The 21,440-nt window shown below is 43.1% G+C and overlaps 1 protein-coding gene across 7 annotated transcripts in view; it reads right to left on the bottom strand.

Moving 5' to 3' along the window:
- Positions 1-21,440, bottom strand: part of TTC29 (tetratricopeptide repeat domain 29) — a 267,225-nt gene that overhangs the window by 124,410 nt on the left and 121,375 nt on the right. The window lies entirely within an intron of this gene.

Genomic DNA, 21,440 nt, shown 5'->3' with positions numbered 1-21,440 from the left:
GGTCCCGGGACCTACTGCTATGGCCGGACCGGAGGAGTGGTGGTCAGGGCACTGAAGTGGGGCAGTACACAGGCATACAGCCTCCAGCCATACACTGTATATGGCTGGAGGATGTATGTCTGTGGGGGAACATACTGCACCTAATGTGGGGAACTATACTGCACCTAATGTGGGGAAACTATACTGCACCTAATGTGGGGAACTATACTGCACCTAATGTGGGGGAACTATACTGCACCTAATGTGCGGGGAACTGTACTGCACCTAATGTGTGGGGAACTGTACTGCACCTAATTTGCGGGGAACTATACTGTATCTATTGTGGGGAACTATACTGCACCTAATGTGGGGAACTATACTGCCAACCTAATGTGGGGAACTATACTGCCAACCTAATGTGGGGAACTATACTGCCAACCTAATGTGGGGGAACTATACTGCACCTAATGTGGGGAACTATACTGCACCTTATGTGGGGATCCATACTGCACTTAATGTGGGGAACTATACTGCACCTAATGTGGGGAACTATACTGCCAACCTAATGTGGGGAACTATACTGCCAACCTAATGTGGGGAACTATACTGCACCTAATGTGGGGGAACTATACTGCGCCTAATGTGGAGACGTATTGACATTCGCTCACTTCACACTTCCAGAATTCAAGGGCCGGCGTTACTACTCCCTTTTTTGGATGCGGCCCACATAAACTAGGAGAACATCAATCTCGGCCCTTTATCTGGCTTTTCACAACCATTTTTTGAAAGTGGACCCTAAATGGATTTTTCGAACATGGGAGAGGTGGACCTGAGATGATGACATCACAGATACCATTCTGGCAGGTTGGGAGGAGGTACGTAGGAATGTTATAATTGAAAGGTGGAGGGAAACCTATTTTAAGATGGCACATGCGGCCTTCTATGGTTTTAACATTCTGCCTTCCCCCTCCTTCCCTGACAGGATTACAAGTTGCCCTAAATGAAGGGCCCCACTTACGAATCTTTACCATGGGGTCTGGGAGTGCATGGCCACGGCAAATTATTGGTGACTGATACAGACCTATATTTGGGATTATTGGCAGGTGACTCTCCCTTTCACACCACAGTCCTTTTTGTCCCACCAATTACGCCCGCCGGAGGGGGACGAGGGGGACAGGAGGAAAATTCCTTTACTTTTTGCCAAATGGTTAGACTCAACAGATTTGTCAATGCTGGTTTCTCAACTCAAGGTTTTTCTAGGGGTGGAAAGGTTGGATGCAGAACGTCATCGTGACGTTTTTAAAAAAAAAAAAGGAAATCTTTTCTTGTAACTCACTTCGACTCTCGGGGGATGGCGGATATTGTTCGCCCATTCCGGTACACCCCGTGGAACAGTTTGGAGGCTCTATGAGGTTCTCTCGGGGCGCTCAGCTTACCTGATGACTAAGCTGGTTCACTAAATTCATTCTTGCATTGTTCTGCCCTACTGAATCCCCTGAGAGTTGGAGGAGGGGTTATGGTACTGAGTATGGCCCTATGGTCCGGGGTAATGATCCATTCGCTTGTATGGGGGGAGGGTTTGTGAGTTAATGTACAAAAGGCTGCTTTGTCTTGTTTTTCACTACATGTCTCTTTATTACACTACATCTCTCTGTTGTTGTCCTGTACCTTATATGCCTTATTTGACTTCCTCTTCAGATTGTGAATTTACAGATTGGATACTCCTCATGCTGCTGTTATATTATTTTACCTTTTCCTTGACGTTTATTGTCTATGTTGATTTATTTTGTTTTGTTTGAAAAATGTTAAATAAAAATATATAAATGAAAAAAAAAAACTTCTACCAGCCCGATTCTGAATATCTGCAACAAAACTGTCACATATAAACATAAGCTGAAGACTGGTTTATACTTTGTATTAGATTAGAAGGCACAGTACTAAAGTAGTACTAAAGAGAAATGAAGGGAAATCTGTCATCAATATCACCCGCACTAACCTGTTACACAGGTATTGGTGATACTGATCAAAAGGATATTTACCTCATCCTGATCCGTCACTGGTTCCGCCATTATAATCCTTTTTTGTAGTATGCTAATTAGCTGCTTGGGGCACGAGCACCGCTTCACTTGCTTCCCTTGGCACAGTGGTGTCACCACTGCTGGGTCTCCACTATGCCTGGCTCATTAATATTCATTAATATGCAAATTCTGCCCTCCCTGCTCGCTCTTTCTCTGACACAGTGACGCAAGCCAGGACGCCGCCCATGCCCTAAGCAGCTAATAGCATGCCACAAAAAAGGTGTACAATGGGGGAATGCAGAGACTGATTGGGATGGGGTATCATTTTGATCAGTGTCATCCGCACTACAAACCTGTATGACAGGTTAGTGCAGGTGATTTTCTCTAGTAAAACAAGAAAGATGCTTTCTTCTTAGCAAAATAGTGGGAACCAAGGGGTCTAATGCTTATGATAGCCTAAAAGTCTAAAACTCATAATGCCAAATTTCAGTTTAGGAGGGTCTGGATGCTACGGCTGGAAACGATTAGCCAGTTGTCCAAGCCTCCTGATTGGCCTGGGCACTGTCACGGCGACAGGCATGCCACAGCTAAACAGGACGGGCTGGAGCTATTGCCAGAGCCAGAAACAAACACACCCTTTACCTTAGCTTTTCTAATATCTCACAATATTACATCTGTGGATACTCCAATACCAGGGCTTTAACCCCTTAAGGACTCAGGGTTTTTCCGTTTTTGCACTTTCATTTTTTCCTCCTTACCTTTTAAAAATCATAACCCTTTCAATTTTCCACCTAAAAATCCATATTATGGCTTATTTTTTGCGTCGCCAATTCTACTTTGCAGTGACATTAGTCATTTTACCCAAAAATGCACGGTGAAACGGAAAAAAAAATTATTGTGCGACAAAATCGAAAAAAAAAAAACGCCATTTTGTAACTTTTGGGGGCTTCCGTTTCTACGCAGTGCATATTTCGGTAAAAATTACACCTTATCATTATTCTGTTGGTCCATACGGTTAAAATGATACCCTACTTATATAGGTTTGATTTTGTCGCACTTCTGGAAAAAATCATAACTACATGCAGGAAAATTTATACGTTTAAAAATGTCATCTTCTGACCCCTATAACTTTTTTATTTTTCCATGTACAGGGCGGTTTGAGGACTCATTGTTTTGCGCCGTGATCTGAAGTTTTTATCGGTATGATTTTTGTTTTGATTGGACTTTTTGATCACTTTTTATTCATTTTTTTAATGGTATAAAAAGTGACCAAAATACGCTTTTTTGGACTTTGGAATTTTTTTGCGCGTACGCCATTGACCGTGCGGTTTAATTAATGATATATTTTTATAGTTCGGACATTTACGCACGTGGCGATACCACATATGTTTATTTTATTTTTTTTTACACTGTTTTATTTTTTTTATGGGAAAAGGGGGGTGATTCAAACTTTTATTAGGGAAGGGGTTAAATGACCTTTATTAACACTTTTTAAAAAAAATTTTTTTGCAGTGTTATAGGTCCCATAGGGACCTATAACACTGCACACACTGATCTCCAATGCTGATCACTGGCGTGTATTAACACACCTGTGATCAGCATTATCGGCGCTTGACTGCTCCTGCCTGGATCTCAGGCACAGAGCAGTCATTCGTTGATCGGACACCGAGGAGGCAGGTAAGGGCCCTCCCGGTGTTCGGTCAGCTGTTCGGGACGCCGCGATTTCACCGCGGCGGTCCCGAACAGTTTCAGTTTCACTTTCAGTTTCACTTTAGAAGTGGCGGTCAGCTTTGACCGCCGCTTCTAAAGGGTTAATACCGCACATCGCCGCGATCGGCGATGTGTGGTATTAGCCGCGGGTCTCGACTGTTGATGAGCGTCGGGACCGACGCGATATGATGCAGGATCGTGGCGCGATCCCGCTTCATATCGCGGGAGCCGGCGCAGGACGTAAATATACGTCCTGCGTCGTTAAGGGGTTAAAGGGTTTATCCACCATAATGTGATTTTAGTACTTACCTGACAGAACTAGGCATTTCTTGTTGCATTTTGTTCTCTAAATTACACATCCCACAGTTCCATGCTTGAAAGTTTGAGATCACTTTCCTTCTTCCCACACATCAGCCACCCCATCCACTGAAACACAGTGTTTTCTAACCAGGGAGCCTAACCAGGAGGCCTACAGCTGTTGCAAAATTGAAGCAGGATAGACTCACTAGTGATGTCAGGTCTCGATGCACTGCAACCTGGAAAATCCTGAGACATGAGTAGTTTCATATGCTGTTAAAAATAAATATTTGGGTGATAATCACAGAAGAATTGTGAGACCACTGTCACACACAGGTATGGACACTATATTATGAACTACACTAAATTTACAACCCCTGTAGCACAGTCAAATAAAAAAAATAATAATAATGGAATACCCTTTTAAGAACAGTGGCAATTGCACAGATGCTAATTTGGCAAACATAAAGTTGGCACAAGAACAGTAGAATTAAAGAAGGAAAACCTGGGCAGTCCTTAGCGAATACTTATGCTTATCTTTCAGATAAGCAAATTTGCAATGCTGAGAGAACTGACGTAAAAGCTGATTCACCAATAGCTTGCTGAAGAAGGCAATCTATCAAAATGGAAGGTATTAACATGAACAATTGTCTGAGTAGGCAGAAGAAATGCACAACCACTCAATATTTGGTTGAGAGTGGATTGTTCTTGGATATAGATAGCACCTACTGTTTTGACTATTTAGGCCTTATTGACACATGCAATATTGGCCAGTATCCACAACAGCATTTTGCCAAAAAAAATAAACAGTTGTAAATGCACAATCTATATATTTCTATTACATTTATCCTGTGTTAGTGTCCACTTCTGGGCTTGGCTTTATAATACAGGTGCAAATTACTCATCAAATCTGTAAAAAAAAAAAAAAAACACATTTTCAACCCCTTTAAAAGCCTTTGGGGAATACGGGAAACCTCTCATCAGTTGTCATGTCTCCTTGGTGCCATGTCAAATTCTTGGAAAGCTCAGGAACTGTAACAAAGCTGGATGTGGATCCTCTACCCTGTGTGGCCGATGACTCGGACAGTATCGGGGAGCAGAGTCTAAGGTGCCGCTGGTCTTCACCAGAGCCCGCCGCAAGGCAGGATGGGCTTGCTGCTGCAGGCGACACCCAGGTCGCTACTCCCGACACGGCTCGACCACACAGGTAACTGGGCTAGGCGAGGTACCGAAGGATAAGGCAGTAGTGTAGTCAAACGTAGCAGAAGGTGGAGGCAGGCGGCAAAGATGCAAAGTCTATTAACGTACCGGGAAGGTCTGGATACACGGGTAAGGCTAACAGGCAATATGGAACACTTAATCTCAGGCTATGGGCACTGAAGATCTGGCAGGGAAGTGAGGGAGGTGCATGGACTTTATAGAATGCTGTCAGGTGAACACAATAATTTTGGGTGTACTGGAGCGCGGAGCGTGACAGAAACCTCCCAATTTCCTTGGCACCAGATGCTGCATCACCAGACAAACTGTAAGCAGTATGCTAGGGTACATTTTCTTTTCAAAGTGGAGGGAACATGTCATGCATAGGTACACTTACATATTATAGAACCTAATAACCCTCCATCCATGCCACTTTTTACTATCTCCTGTCTTTGCAGTAGCTGCAGACATCAGAAGCGGTTAGACACAAAGAATGACTGGAAAGCAGAAGGAGCTTTATTGTACAGGTTGTAATATGATGGGGATAAACAAAAGAAAACTGTAGAAAAGGGATGAAGAGAGGGACAACAGTGATAGCAGTAGTATTAGAGCACACTCATGTCTAGTTCTACATTCTTGCATACATACACACCAGCCATAACATCAGCCATAACATTAAAACAACTGAGAGGTTAAGTGAATAACACTGATTATCTTGAAGCAATGGAACCTGTCACGGGGAGAGATATATCATTTAGTCAGTTCTTGAAGTTGATATGTTGGGACTTGGGATGAAAGCCAAAGCATCTGCGTGAATTTATTGAGGGCTAAACTGTGTTGGCTAGACAACTGGCAACAAGGTTATAAGTACCCTCAGTGATGAACATGAGTAGTAGCATAAGCATAAGCAGCCAGCATAAAAAGCAACAACAATGGGCATGTTAGCAGCATTAGGCCTAGACCATGGACCAGTGGAAGAAGGGGGCCGAGTCTGGTGAACCATATTTTCTTTTACATTCTGTGGATGGTCTTATGAAAAGATGTCACCAGAATAGGGAAGAAGGCGAGCCGAAGGAGGTAGTGTGAAGCTCTGGGAAAAGTTCTGATGGGAAACCTTCGGTCCTAGATTTAATCTAGATTTTGAAGAAATTACTGCCATTTAAATAGGATAATGTGCCCTGTTGCACTATAAAACTAATTTAGGAATGTTTGGGAAAGGAGTTTAAAGTGTTGTTTCAGCCTCAAAATTTCCAGATACTGATCCAGCTGAGCATCTGTGCAAAGGAAAAACAAGACTGATGCATGGAGGCCTCACCTTGAAACTTACAGGACTTAAAAGATCACCTGTTAACAGCTTGGTGCCAGATATCGCAGGGATGCGGCCTTAAAAAGGCAGTGGCGCTTATGTCCCAAAGTTTGCGCCTTGGTGCTCGGTTCTAAAACTTGGCAAGTACAGAATAAAGTCATAGGTAGCTTTTCACTTACATATTTATTTAAAAAAAAAAAAAAAATTATACCAGCGCTTCCCGTATGTGTTACACAAAAGGAAATAAAAAAGAGCTGCTAGGTATTTGTTATGGAACCCTGTTATCCATAAAATGGGGTTTGACTCCAATAAAATTAGAGTGTAACACCAGGCTAACTAAATAAATAAATAAATAGAATTCGAGTGCTGTATGTAAAATAAATATTTTTTATTTTATTCAAGGTAAAGGAGTAAAAAACAGGAGGGGTCGATGCAGGGCTTGCTTGGTCGGTGACACTTCAATTGGTGTAGACAGTAAAATGTTTAATAATGTGTAACAATAGGTTAGATGCGGTTATGTAAGTTGCTGATGTCCCTGTCAGGGATCCTCTATACAGGAGGAGGTGAAACAAACATGTGCTGGCCTGAATGAAGAAAATAAATGTGAATACTAAGTTTATTCAGCTTTGGCACTCCCAGACGAAGAGAACAGAAGATTTTCGAAATGCGTCGTAGCTTTTTGGTCCACTTGAGTACCTGTAGTGACATCACTTACACAGCGAAGATTTCATCACCTGTTTCATATCATACAGCAGGAACGGTTTCTGGTAGAGATGTCGCTGGCCAGGGCTGTCTCCCAGACCGCTCCATATCAGGAAAGCAGAAGACCCAATCTTAAGGATACTACAGACCCAAAATTAACAACAGTAGGTACCTGTACTTTAACATCGATACCTGTTCTGTTGCGTACACATAGACAATAGATCACAGGGAAATTTAACAGTGAAGCGGCACACATTCATAGCAACTAAAAAAGCTACGCGCTCACTGAAAGAAATAACTGTACTACGGCAGACTATTTCACCTGCACATAGATACTACGTGTGCTCAGCAGGCATATCAGTATACTAATTTCCATACTGTAATACATTTTTTCATCTTGTTCTTTTAAAAGGCATACCCAGCAGCACATTGCACCTTACCAAACAGAACTCAACTTATGAAATCCAATTATATACTGCTTAAAAACTATTAGGTGAGAAGGATAACTATTATATTCGTAACACCTGACCCCCATTAGGTAGTACTTTTTTTTTTTTGTTCCTTATTCTCTTTAACCCCTTAAGGACGCAGGACGTAAATGTACGTCCTGGTGCGGTGGTACTTAACGCACCAGGACGTACATTTACGTCCTAAGCATAACCGCGGGCATCGGAGCGATGCCCGTGTCATGCGCGGCTGATCCCGGCTGCTGATCGTAGCCAGGGACCCGCCGGCAATGGCCGATGCCCGCGATCTCGCGGGCGTCCGCCATTAACCCCTCAGGTGCCGGGATCAATACAGATCCCGGCATCTGCGGCAGTTCGCGATTTGAATGAATGATCGGATCGCCCGCAGCGCTGCTGCGGGGATCCGATCATTCATAACGCCGCACGGAGGTCCCCTCACCTTCCTCCGTGCGGCTCCCGGCGTCTCCTGCTCTGGTCTGTGATCGAGCAGACCAGAGCAGGAGATGACCGATAATACTGATCTGTTCTATGTCCTATACATAGAACAGATCAGTATTAGCAATCATGGTATTGCTATGAATAGTCCCCTATGGGGACTATTCAAGTGTAAAAAAAAATGTAAAAAAATGTAAAAGTAAAAGTAAAAAAAAAGTGAAAAATCCCCTCCCCCAATAAAAAAGTAAAACGTCCGTTTTTTGCTATTTTACCCCCAAAAAGCGTAACAAATTTTTTTTATAGACATATTTGGTATCGCCGCGTGCGTAAATGTCCGAACTATTAAAATAAAATGTTAATGATCCCGTACGGTTAACGGCGTGAACGAAAAAAAAAAAAAAAGTACAAAATTTCTACTTTTTTAAAACATTTTATTAAAAAAAAATTATAAAAAATGTAATAAAAGTTTTTTAAATGCAAATATAGTATCAAAAAAAAGTACAGATCATGGCGCAAAAAATGAGCCTCCATACCCCCGCTTATACGGAAAAATAAAAAAGTTAGAGGTCATCAAAATAAAGGGATTATAAACGTACTAATTTGGTTAAAAAGTTTGTGATTTTTTTTAAGCGCAACAATAATATAAAAGTATGTAATAATGGGTGTCATTTTAATCGTATTGACCCTCAGAATAAAGAACACACGTAATTTTTACCATAAATTGTACGACATGAAAACAAAACCTTCCAAAATTAGCAAAATTGCGTTTTTCGTTTTAATTTCCCCACAAAAATAGTGTTTTTTGGTTGCGCCATACATTTTATGATATAATGAGGGATGTCATTACAAAGGACAACTGGTCACGCAAAAAACAAGCCCTCATACTAGTCTGTGGATGAAAATATAAAAGAGTTATGATTTTTAGAAGGCGAGGAGGAAAAAATGAAAACGTAAAAATGTTATTGTCTGAGTCCTTAAGGCCAAAATGGGCTGAGTCCTTAAGGGGTTAAAAATATCCATTGTCTTTTAGGAACTATCCCACTGCAGAACATTGCAACCACTAAATAGAGGAGAAGGTCCCTTGTCCGTTGCTGTTTGTGTTACTCCTCTGCGACAGCAACAGGTACAATTTTTGCAGTGGTGGGATAGACACCATCATCCTTCCCTTCTTTTGCATATAACATTATGTGAATAAACGTAGTATTCACATTTATTTTCTTCATTCAGGCCAGCACACGTTTGTTTCACCTCCTCCTGTATAGAGGATCCCTGATAGGGACATCAGCAACTTCCATAACCGCATCTAACTGATAGGTATGTAACATGCACCCCTATTGTTACATATTAGTACATGCGCTCCTCTCCTTTAATGCTGTATATTTACACTATTTCTAAACCATTTCTTATAGTGATACTGTCTACACCAATTAAAGTGTCATCGACCAAGCAAGCCTCACATTGACCCATCCTGTTTTTTACTCATTTACCTTGAATAAAATAAACTATATTTATTTTACATACAGTGCTGGTATTTTATTTATTTATTTATAAAATCTTTTTGTTGCAATATGAGACTTGTGAATGTGTCAAACATAACATTTGAGGAAAAAAGTACATTCTTATAAATAGTCACAAACTTCGCTATAAAAGGGCATTTACTACACACAAACACTGAGACAAATCACAGAGAATGACCTGCTGGTTGTACTGTTCTTTGTTGTTTATTTCCATCTGAACAAATCTGTCCAAAGACATTACACATTTTTGATTCACAATCTGTTAACTCTGCATAAAGGTTATGAACACAAAGTTAATTCACCAAAACAAAGACTAAACAACAATACAACTTTTGTGGTTTAATCCAATGTGCACTGCAAGAATCTCTGGAAATTCCCTTTACTTTCCTTTTAGCAAACAGTTTGCTTTAACAAAAGAAAAAAGGAAATAAGAGATACATGAAGTTAATGTGATGTGTAGAAGACCCATACATAGCTACGAACACTAATGAAAGACTTTTCTGTGTCATTAAAAGATATGGACATCTTTGCACTGATGTTGGTCATTGTTCATTTGTTTCCTAAATGAAATTTCCTTCCATTTACTGTTTGTGTACTTCTATGGCTATGCTGCTGCTTTTGACATACTGCTTTTTATTCATAGCAGGGTTGAAATAATCTGCCCTCCCCCTTGCTAGAATCTTTAAGATATAAGGGAGTGGCTAGAAGGAGATTGTACCTGACATATTTAACTGTATTTTTACTAACAAAAATTTCAGGAGTGCCAACATTTGCGGCCATGACTATATTAGGGAAAGAACCAATGAGAGCAGGGAGAAATTAAGATTTTCAACAGCAGGTTTCTTCCTCAATCAGAAACAGCAGAAATTGTGCAAGATGTTGCACCATCACAGATATGCTACACAAGTACATGCACATATATCTTCTATAAGCTACGCGCACATAAAAATATATATACACACATATGTTACATACAGTATGTATGCCACACACTTATACACTAGGGATCGGCCGATATCGATTTTTTAGGGCCGATACCGATAATCTGTTGAGGTTAGGGCCGATAGCCGATAACTGACATTCCGGTATAAGTTATCGGCTATTTATCCCCCCCCCGCGACACGCATTAAATCAATGAACCGCAGCAGCTTTTGCGGTGCCATAGGCCGCCGCCGCTACCCGCTTCTCTCCCCCTACCTGTCTAGGGGTCCTCCTGAGTCCTATCACCGCCACCGAGACTGCCCCCCCCCCACGCCGCACCGCACCACGCCCCCCACCGCTGCACCGCACCGCACCCCCCACCGCATAGCACCCCCCAGCCCCAATGCCTCCCCCATCCCCGGTTTTATAATTAACTGTTCCCGGGGCCCGGGGCCCACTCTACATCTGGCTCCGGTGGCGTCCTCCTGAGCTGTCACTGTGCGCACTGACGGGGATGGCGCGTTGAGGACGTCACTCGTCATTGCGCACAGCGTAACGCAGGATGCAGCAGGAGCCAGAAGTAGCGTGGACCCCGGGAACAGGTCATTATAAAACCGGGGATGGGAGAGGCAATGGGGCCAGGGCGGTGCGGTGGGGGGTGCGACGCGGTGCGGTGGGTCGTGGGGGGCGGTCACGGTGCGGTGGGTGGAGCGGTGGGGGCAGGGCATTATCGGATTAACGGCACGTAATTGCCGATACCGATAATGCCCAAAATCGTGAATATCGGCCAAACCGATAATCGGTCGATTCCTAATATATACATCATATATACAAATCCCAAACTGTGCACTGCATGAACAATCATTAGGCAAGTCAGTATTTTGACCATATCATAATTTTCTACATACTGTCCAACTCCAAACTGTATCAACTTGAATGCTTATTGGATTTAAAGGGGTTATCCAGGAAAAAACTTTTTTGTATACAGTGGTCCCTCAACATACGATGGTAATTCGTTCCAAACGAGCCATCGTTTGTCGAATCCATCGTATGTTGAGGGATTCGTGCAATGTACAGTATAGGAAGCTGTACTCACCTGTCCCCGCCGCTCAAGATGGTGTCCCCGGGCCTCCGCTGGGCTCTCCACTGTCTTCTCCGGTCCTCCGCTGTCTTCTCCGGTCCTCTGCTGTCTTCTCCGGTCCTCTGCTGTCTTCTCCGTTCCTCTGCTTTCTTTCGCACGGCCTTACTGGGCCTGCGTACCGACGTCATTATGCCGCTGCATACGCCATTCCTATTGGATGACGTGCGCAGCAGCGTATTGACGTCATCGGAGAGGGCCGAGAAGACACCGGAAGACCAGTGCTGGATCCGGAGGGCACCCCGGAGCATCGTGGAGGGGTAAGTAATACTTACCGCACCACACGGGGAACATTAAGCTGCTATCCGGCAGCAGCTTAAGCATTTGGCGCGGCAGGATAGCACTTAATGCGATGGCCCCGACATAAAAAAGCATCGTATGTCGATGCTGACATCGACATGCGATGGCCTCTGAGAGGCCATCGTATGTCGATTTCATCATATGTCGGGGCCATCGTAGGTCGGGGGGTCACTGTATATCAACTGGCTCCAGAAAGTTAAACAGATTTGTAAATTACTTCTATTAAAAAATCTTAATCCTTTCAGTACTTCTGAGCATCTGAAGTTAAGGTTGTTCTTTTCTGTCTAAGTCCTCTCTGATGACACGTGTCTCGGGAAACGCCCAGTTTATAAAAGGTTTGCTATGGGGATTTGCTTCAAGACTGGGCGTTTCCTGAGACATGTGTCATCAGAGAGGACTTAGACAGAAAAAAACAACCTTAACTTCAGAAGCTCATAAGTACTGAAAGGATTAAGATTTTTTTAATAGAAATAATTTACAAATCTGTTTAACTTTCTGGAGCCAGTTGATATATAAAAAAAGTTTTTTTCCTGGAATACCCCTTTAAGTATATCAGGTGATGTGTATTTGTGTAATGTGGGAGGGTGTGGCCTAAGGAGATCAACACCCTATGTCAAAATAGGGAGCAGCTTATTAGGGAGCTTTCTCAGGCAAAATGGGCTTAAAAAAGAGGTTTAACTGACTCAGGTCAAGTCAAAAACTGTAAATATGTAACACAGGAATGTAGAACTCATGAAATTGCTACCAAACTGGGTGTGATCACCGAACCATCAAATGTTTTGTTGTAAGTGGTCAACAGAAACAAGGACACAAATTAACTGGCAAAGAGTTAAGAGGAATCAAACATCAACTTACCACTAACCATTATACTCCAGTACTGTTATATTTGAAAGCTGCAACCTACCTGGAGTGGCCAATATTACAAGGTGTTCAGTGCTTAGAGCAGTGATTCCCAACCGCGGTGCCGCGGCACACGTGTGTGCCATTCGGCACTGCCTGTGGTGCCGTGGGATTTTGCAGTTATTTTTTTTAAATGTCCTGCCCCGGCCAGCGCGCTTATGACTGATGGCGCAGGGGGGAAGGGAAGCCTGCATACGCACTGCGCACACAGCGTCCCCCTGCGTCCCCCTCTCCCTTGCAGCGCAGTGAGCAGAGAATGGTGCCCTGGGGCGGAACGAGCTGCATCTGCGCCAAAGTCCCGTGCCTGCCGTGGAACTGCAAGCTGTGCGGGCCGGCTTGCTTAAGGTACCGTACCCTTTCCACCCCTCTGTTACATCTTCTCAACCTTGTCCAACCCCCCCCCCCCTACCACCGTCACCAAGGTCCACCCTCTACCCCCGTCACTAATGTCCATCCGACCTGTCATCCATGTCCGCGCCTTGTCCACCTCAGTGTCCATCCCTTTCACCCATGTCCACCCCCCTGTCACCCATGTCCACCCCCTGTCACTCATGTCCACCCCCGTCACTCATGTCCACCCCCCGTCACTCATGTCCAACCCCTCCTCACACATGTCCACCCTCCTATCATTCCTGTCACCCATGTCCACCCCCCCTCTCACCCATGTCCACCCTCCGGTCATCCATGTCCGTCTTGTCCACTCCCTGTCCATCCCTGTCACTCATGTTTACCCCCGTAGTCTACCCCCGTAGTCTACCCTGTCACCCATGTCCACCCTCCTGTTCACCCATCTGTCCCTTTGTCACCCCATTCCACCCCTCTCTGTCACTCCTGTCCCTCTTTTACCCCTTTGTCACCCTTGTCCACCCCTCTGACCCCGTCTCCCATTTCCACCCTCCTGTCATCCATGTCCACCCCCCCATCCAACCCTCTGTCACCCCTTCCATCCTTGTCACCCATGTCCACCCCCTATTCACCCCTCTGTCAGCCCTGTCCACCCCTCTGTCACCCCCTATGCCCCTGTCACCCATGTTCACTCTTCTTCACCCATCTGTCACCCTTGTACACCTCCCTACACCCCTCGGTACACTCCTCTACACCCCTCTGTCACCCATGTACACCCATCTATCACCCATGTACACTCCTCTACACCCCTCTGTCACCCATGTACACTCCTCTACACCCCTCTGTCACCCATGTACACTCCTCTATACCCCTCTGTCACCCATGTACATCCATCTGTCACCCATGTACACTCCTCTACACCCATCTGTCACCCATGTACACCCATCTGTCACCCATGTACACTTTTCTACACCCCTCTGTCACCCATGTAAACTTCTCTACATCCCTCTGTCACCCATGTACACTCCTCTACACCCCTCTGTCACCCATGTACACTTGTCTACACCCCTGTCACCCATGTACACTCCTCTACACCCCTCTGTCACCCATGTACACTCCTCTACACCGCTGTCACCCATGTACACTCCTCTACACCCCTCTGTCATCCATGTACACTTTTCTACACCCCTCTGTACACTCCTCTACACCCCTCTGTACACTCCTCTACACCCCTTTGTCACCCATGTAGACTCCTCTATATCCCTCTGTACACCCCTCTACACCCCTCTGTACACTCTTCTACAACCCTCTGTCACCGAGGTAAAAAAAAAAAGTGCGGAGCCTAATAGGTTTGTTTTGCAGGTTTAACGGTGAATAATTGTGTGTGGAAGAAATAGTGATGATGGCCCGGACCAGATGGAGAAGAGAAGGCAACGATGCAAATTAGAGAAGACATCATTTGTGAGTTGCTGTATAAAGCAGCACTTTAAACTACATACCCACTGATAAATAGATATTGTGCATTGCGTTTTTTACAGTTTTTTCCCTTTCTTTTGCTCGTCAACCACGGTAAGGGTGCCCCGTGGAAATTTTTTTTCCCTGAGGTGTGCCCCGACGCGAAAAAGGTTGGGAAACACTGGCTTAGAGACATGTCCAAGGGGAGGAGGACTGAAACCTGATCACCACTGAACAAGACACATATAAGTTGAAACATCAAGACTGGCCCAAGAAATATCTGAAGAAAGATTTTTCTAAGGTTGTATAAACTGATGAGATGAGAGTGACTCTTGACAGTCCAGATGAATAGGCCCTTTGCTGGGTCAGTAACAGTCACAGAGTTCTACTTCGATTCAGACTCCAGCATGGTGGAGTTGGGATACTGGTATGGGCTAATATTATCAAAGATGAGGTCGGTACAATCAATTAGGGTATTGCGAAATGCGAAAGGGCTAACAGCCACCAGCTAACTTAGACATTGAAATAGAAGTTTTTAATGATAACAGATTTGGATTCTTTAACCCCTTTATGACGCAGGACGTAAATGTACTTAACGCATTTAGGTTTACGTCCTATATATAAACGCGAGAATCAGTGCGATGCTCGGGTCATGCACGGCAGGTCCCGGCTGCTCATAAGTTGGGATCTACACCAGCCTGTTAGTGTAAAAAAATAAAAAAAATTTACACTAACATGCTGGTGTTGCCTCTTTTCCACAATTTTTTGCCTCTATTTTCGCAAGCAGTAAAAGGAAAAAAAGACCCCCAAATTTGTAACGCAATTTCTCCTGAGTACTAAAATATGTGGGTGTGAAATATGTGGGCGTAAAATGCTCTGCGGACGCACAACAGGGCTCACGAGTAATAGCGCACTATGTATATTTGAGGCCTAAATTGGTGATTTGCTCAGGGCTGGCTGATTTTACAGCGGTTCTGACATACACGCAAAAAAATAAATACCCACGTGTGACCCCATTTTGGAAACTACACCCATCACAGAACGTAACAAGGGGTATAGTGAGCCTTAACACCCCACAGGTGTTTGACGAATTTTCATTCAAGTTGGATGGGAAAATGAAAAAGAAAAAACATTTTTTTACTAAAATGCTGGTTTTACCCTAAATTTTTCATTTTCACAAGGGAAAATAGGAAAAAAGACCCCCAAAATTTGTAACCCAATTTCTTCTGAGTAAGAACTTACCCCATATGTGGATGTAAAGTGCTCTGCGGGTGAACTACAATGCTAAGAAGAGAAGGAGCGCCATTGGGCTTTTGGAGAGAACATTTGTCTGGAACTGAAGGCCACGTGTGTTTACAAAGCCTCCATAGTGCCATAACAATGGACCCCCCCCCACATGTGACCCCATTTTAGAAAGTACACCCCACACAGAATTTAATAAGGGGTGCAGTGAGCATTTACTCCCCACAGGTGTCTGACATAATTTTGGAACAGTGGTCCGTGAAAATGAAAAATGTAATTTTTTATTTGCAAAGCCCACTGCTCCAAAGATCTGTCAAATGCCAGTGGGGTGTAAATGCTCACTGCACCCCTCATTAAATTCTGTGAGCATTGTAGTTTGCCAGCAGAGCACTTGACGTCCACACATGGGGTATTTCCATACTCAGAAGAAATGGGGTTAAAAAATTTTGAGGGGCATTTTCTCCTATTACCCCTTGTAAAAATAAAAAATTTGGGGGAAAAAACTGCATTTTCATTTACAGATCTGACTTTAACAAAAAGTCATCAAACACCTGTGGGGTGTTGAGGCTCACTGTACCCCTTGTTATGTTCCTTGAGGGGTGAAGTTTCCAAAATAGTATGCCATGTGTTTTTTTTTTGTTTTTTTTTTTTGCTGTTCTGGTACCATAGGGGCTTCCTAAATGCGACATGCCCCCCAAAAACCATTTCAACTAAATTTGCTTTCCAAAAGCCAAATGTGACTCCTTCTCTTCTGAGCATTGTAGTTTGCCCAAAGAGCATTTTACGTCCTAACATGGGGTATTTCCATACTCAGAAGAGATGGGGTTACACATTTTGGGGGGCATTTTCTCCCATTACCCTTTGTAAAAATAGTAAATTTGGGGAAAAAACTGCACTTTAGTGAAAAAATTTATTTTCCATTTACACATCCGATTTTAACGAAAAGTCGTCAAACACCTGTGGGGTGTTGAGGCTCACTGTACCCCTTGTTACATGCCTTGAGGGGTTTAATTTCCAAAATAGCATGCCATGTGTTTTTTTTGCTGTTTTGGCACAATAGGGGCTTTCTAAATGTGACATGCCCCCCAAAAACCATTTCAGCAAAATTCACTCCCCAAATCCCATTATCGCTCCTTCCCTTTACTAGCCCTCTACTGCGCCCGCCGAACACTTGACAAACACATATGAGGTATTTTTGGGGCTTTTTTTCCTATCACCGCTTGTAAAAATTAAAAAACTGGGTCTACAAGAACATGCGAGTGTAAAAAATTTAGATTTTGAATTTTCTCCTTCACTTTGCTGCTATTCCTGTGAAACACCTAAAGGGTAAACACACTTACTGATGTTTCTATAATGGGGTCATTTGTGGGGTATTTCTAATATGAAGGCCCTTCAAACCCACTTCAAAACTGAACTGGTTCCTGCAAAATTCAGATTTTGAAATTTTTTTGAACAATTGGAAAATTGCTGCTGAACTTTTAAGCCCTCTGATGTCTTCCAAAAGTAAAAACATGTCAACTTTATGATGCAAACATAAAGTAGACATATTGTATATGTGAATCAATATAAAATGTATTTGGTATGTCTATTTTCCTTATAAGCAGAGAGCTTCAAAATTACAAAAAATGCAAAATTTTCTACTTTTTCATAAAATTTTGGAATTTTTTACCAAGAAATGATACAAGTATCAACGAAAATTTACCACTAACATAAAGTAGACTATGTCACGAAAAAACAATTTTGGAATCAGAATGAAAAGTAAAAGCAAACCAGAGTTATTAATGCTTAAAGTGACAGTGGTCAGATGTGCAAAAAACGCTCTGGTCCTAAGGTGAAAATGGGCTTGGTCCTTAATGGGTTAGAAGAATACATATAAAGCAGAACCTTCACATCTACTTGTGCTCCAAAACCTGGACACAACAACAATTCAGGGAGGAAAGACAGAACACAATTTACAGAATATAAATCTATGATTAGGAAATACAGTGATCCTTCAATTACAATGGCCTCAACATACAGTGGTCTTTTCTGGACCGTTGTAACTTGAAACCATACTCAACATACAATGCTACGGACAGTCCAGATCTGCAAAACATGTCAATGGCTGGAAGACCAATCAGAATGGGCATTCACTGGTAAAACACCTGTATTACTGAAGCGCTTGCACTGAATTTTCACTACAGTACAGGGAGGTATAACATGTTCTGTACTACTCTTTACCTGTGCCACGGTTAGCTGCTCCTTTGGACACCAAGTAAGGCTCCATTTTACTCTTTTAGAACAGGGGTTCTCAACCGGTGGTACGCATACCCCTAGGAGTACGCCACGGGTTGTGTGTGGGTACGCCAGTGCGCTGACAAATACCGGCCATGCATTGGCCAGTATTTGTCAGCGCAGATCGGTGAATGGCCGCGGCAGCTCTCTGTAAAGTACTGCGGCCGAAGCTCCGGTTGCGGCTACTTTACAGGAGCTGCGTGGTTGACAGGCAGACGTGTGACGTCCCCTGACGTTGCGTGACGTCCCCTGATGTTGTGCAGAGGTGCTACACAGCGCAGGAGGATGTCACCCATCAGTGCAGCCTGCCAAATGGGACTCCGGGGCGCTGTATACCAGCTGAGTAATGTTTAAAAAAAAGAGAAAAAAAAGAGTGGCATTAGGATATGGGGGGGGGGGATAATGGCAAAAGGGGATCAGGGGGAGGGGGGAATAATGGCACAGTGGGATTAAGAAGGAGGGGGGTAACATTTATCCCCCCCCTCCATTTTGATCCCCCTGTGCCTCTGATACCCCCCCTCCCTCTGATACCCTTTTGCCAATATCCCCCCCACCTCCATCTTAATGCCCTTGTGCCATTATTCCCCCCTCCCTCTGATCCCCTTTTGCCAAATCGGATAATAATGGCACAAGGGCATTTACAAACAGTTCGCACAGCTTATTACTGCGCAGATACACGCTACAGCTAATAGCTTGCGCAGCTTACTACTGCGCAGACTTGCGCAACACTGCTCACTTCCGTATCTAACCACAAACAGCTTGTGCATCCTTGTCAGCGCAGGCACATCATGGGAGTCTACCCCAATAACTTGTAGGAGTAGACGGTGTGATTTACAATTGGTGAGATTAGCTGTCAATCTATCACGGGACCTAAAGAATTGCATTATGGGAGAAATGGATAGGTGCAAATGACGGCAAGAGTGTGGACTCTTGCTGTCAATCAAAAATTGACCAATAGAATTAATTACTTGGTAACATCGTTGCTGATTGGGCAAAGAAATCTGTGACATCACAACAGGAGGTTATAAAGACCCAGGACAGGCTTGTTTGGATGCCATTTGCCCCTAGTCCTTGACAAAGCCACTGGTGTGGTGAAACGTATGTGTCAGTAATTTAAAAAATTCCACCATCACTCTAAAGACAACAGTTAGGTTGAAAGTGGACCACGAGACCTTTCAATACGTTAAAACGTAGCACAGTCTTGCAGTGAGATACTATCTACCAAGAGTGAATTGGTGGAAACGTTTTTAATCCTTATGAGACATTAAAAGTTAAGTTTTATATAATTTGCTGGATGGTAAATTTAGGATTTAGTGGTTACAGTCCTGACCAATTGATATAAATTGATCCTCCATCCACTGGTCCTTAACAGTGGATAGGGCGAGGGGAATATGATGCGGGCCCACGATGTAATCGCAGTCTGCACATAGGTTGCTGGAGAAGAACGGGGGCTTACCCGTTCTTCCTGGTCCTCGTTGGACGATTGGTTAAAGGGGTACTCCGCCGGAAAACATCCCCGTCGAAGTATCACGCCTCTTCCCATAGACATGAATGGAGGGGGTGTGGTGGCTGTAGTCACCAGGATGACTGGGGTGCCGTGCCTGAGATCGGCCAGCGGCGGGACCCCCGCGATCGGACATCTTATCCCCCGCATCTTATGTTTTTTGGCGGAGTATCCCTTTATCGAAAACATAGATCAATCTAATGCAATAGCATTACATTGATGTATGTAAACCATCTAATGATGGCTTATGATATGCGCCTGGGGGGACATTAACCTGGGGATGGGGATCATGGGGATCAAAGTTGATTGCGGCATCTAAAATTTAAGAGTACCTGTCACCAAAATAAACTTTTAATATATTGTTCCTTATGTAATTATAAGACATGTTGCTATTTACGTGATGTTAAAATTCTCAACCTTTATATGTTTTTAATGTGACTAAAAAACGGCCACTAGGTGGCTCTGTTCTGTTCCCTGTTGCAAGTCAAACAGTTAGTTTGGTCTCCTACCAGCCTGGCAGGAGACCAAATTCAGGAAGTGGGTGCGGGGCATGGCAAGGCACAGCTCTCGCAGGCTTCTGTGATGTTGCGCCTGCTGGGGAATGCCAACTTTCTCCTGCCAGGAGCTCACACAATGTGAGCAAGGGAAAGGTATGATACAGAGCTTTTTAAAGCTCAAAAAAATGTGCTAAGATTCTCCAGTCATGGCAGGCTGGAGGAATCGAGCACCGGTAACACTGATCATTGCTATGCTATGGCAAAGCATTAAACAATGTATGTGATAATTTAAAATGTGAAAATTTAAAGCAAGAAAAAAACATATGTGGCATCGCCACGTGTGTAAATGTCCTAAATTTAAAAATATAATGTTAATTAAACCGCATGGTCAATGGCATATATGTAAAAAATATCAAAGGCCAAAATTGCATATTTTTGGTCACTTTATATATCTAAAAATTTTTATAAAAAGTCCCATCAAAACAAAAGAGGTACCCATAAAAACTACAGATCACAGTGCAAAAATGAGCCCTCACACATTCCTGTATAAGGAAGAATAAAAAAGTTATAGGGGTCAGAAGAGGACAATTTAAAACTTACTCATTTTTGTGCAAAAAGTTAAAAATTTTAAAAAGAAGAAAAACATAATCAAACCTATATAGGTTGGGTATCATTTTAACCATATGGACCTACAGAATAAAGATTGTGTGTCATTTATACAGAAAAGTGCACTGTGTAGAAACGGAAGCTGCCAAAAATTATGAAATGTAATTTTTTTTTCAATTTTGTCCCACAAATAATTAAATTTTTGTTTAGTTGTAGATTTTGTGGTGAAATGACTGAAGTCATTACAAAGTAAAATTGGTAGCGCATAAAAAAAAGCCCTCATATAGGTCTGTAGATGGAAAATTTAAAGTGCTATGATTTTAGAAGGTGAGGAGGAAAAAATAAAAGTGCAAAAGTGAAAAAACCCTGGGTACTAAAATTTTTTAAGGGATTATAAAAAAAAATAAAATAATTTGCACCTAACTGTAGTTACTGGTTCCATTAGCCTTATAGACACTGAATTTAGATCCTTTATCCAAACAATCTAATGTAGGAGTTACTGAATGCTTATCTTAATCTAATGTACATTCATTCATGGCCACAAATGATCAATCGTTGTAGCTCAATCTCTTCTCTCGTCTAAATACATAAAATACAAAACTACATTTTGTGAGTAGTGCTATAGCTTTA

Source organism: Hyla sarda, chromosome 1 (genome assembly GCF_029499605.1).
Source record: "Hyla sarda isolate aHylSar1 chromosome 1, aHylSar1.hap1, whole genome shotgun sequence".
Classification (NCBI taxonomy): Eukaryota; Metazoa; Chordata; class Amphibia; order Anura; family Hylidae; genus Hyla; species Hyla sarda.
Note: the sequence above shows the minus strand (reverse complement) of the source record. Positions and strands in the feature narration are given on the sequence as shown.